Source organism: Grammomys surdaster, unplaced genomic scaffold (genome assembly GCF_004785775.1).
Source record: "Grammomys surdaster isolate TR1022 unplaced genomic scaffold, NIH_TR_1.0 170, whole genome shotgun sequence".
Classification (NCBI taxonomy): Eukaryota; Metazoa; Chordata; class Mammalia; order Rodentia; family Muridae; genus Grammomys; species Grammomys surdaster.
The window spans coordinates 16,598,048-16,599,602 of NW_021604618.1; positions in this window are offsets into that span (position 1 = coordinate 16,598,048).

Genomic DNA, 1,555 nt, shown 5'->3' on the forward strand with positions numbered 1-1,555 from the left:
CAAAGCAACAGCAAAGCCCAGGAAGCTGCGATAGTGTCCCACAGTCTACCCTTTTGCACAAAGAGTTTTACTTGCAAATGTGCATTGCAATGAGTCATTGATTTGGCTTGAGGCCTTTGACTTTTGCTACACTCTCAATACTGGATACTCATCAGCACTTCTCTCAGATATCCTGTGGTTGACTGGTGCCATGAAGATCCTGTGGCTTTGGATTTTGTTCTGCAGGACCAGTCCCTTTCATACACTCCAGAAGTTCATAGATGGGGTAGATCTATGTTGGGGTGGGCCAACTTGAAACTGTGGATCTGAACCTGGGTGCAAGCTGAGTGAGTCAGCCCACCAGTCTCCTGTGTTCAAGCCACCTGGGCCAGTTAAGCACAATTTTTGACAGATTCATCTGTCCTAGTATCTTACATCTGATTCTTAAGTATTGGTAAGAAAACCAGAATGTAAAGAAAATCTGTGTGTTTACTGCTTTGGATACAAAGGTCAGGTGAAAATTCTTAAAGCTTCTACTTCTAAATAGAAATGATATACATCTTATATCTACTCATAAATAGAAATACCAAGAGATTATATCCAAGTAAATTGTGAGATCTTAAACTCTTAATAGAATATTTAAATATGAAATGTACATGTATGCACCTGACCTGAGGGATGAAAGAGACCCAGAAAGTGTCTGCATTATTTGCCATATGCATGGCCCAAATATGTCTTCTTGTGAGATCCAGCTTTCAAAACAACTCATTTATGCTACAAGATACTGCCAAGGGAAGAAGATCTAAAATAACACTTATACCTTTTCTTTAAAAAAGGCCACCGAATCAGATTACTATTTACTCATTATTTCAGAAAAGACCTTCTTCTTGGTTTATTCTAAATATAGAGCCCTGTGCTCCTTAAGCAAAGAAAACATGATTTGATTCAACTTTCTCTTTCTTGACCCTTCTATTGAACCTGGCCCAGAGTGGAGGATCAAAAGACACTTCAAACTGATGGTCACAAAGACACAGTTGTGACCTTGAATGATCATGACAGCAGCAGCTTACTAAAGATGTCTGCTGAGCCTGAATTGCCCTGGATTTTGAACCCCCGACTTCCAGAAGGGCAGAGAATGATAGAATGGGGATACTCTTGATAAACTATACCTAAAGTTAGAATATATGCTTTGAGAGGCCTTGTTGCATTATTGGTCAGAACATCTGAGTTCTGTCTTAAGTATTCCACAGACAAGCTTAAGCTGTGGAATACCAGGTGCTTAATTTCTCCATCTTGATTCTCTCGATAGATGAAATTTAATTAAGCCCATCAAACACTCTGCAAGCTCCAACAGTTCATGCACACAAGACAATTTGAAAATGAAGAAATTTCAAGATTCTGCAATTAGGTTGAAACCTACTTTTCCCAATTAGATTTTCTAAAATTCTCCAGCTCCTACCAGGCTGCTTTCTGTCTGGCCCTTTAGCTTCCTTCACATTCCCTCCTGCTAGGACTTCTTCCCTGGTTGTCCTACCTAATCCAAATTCTTTATTTCAAAGGATATATTTATTTTTAT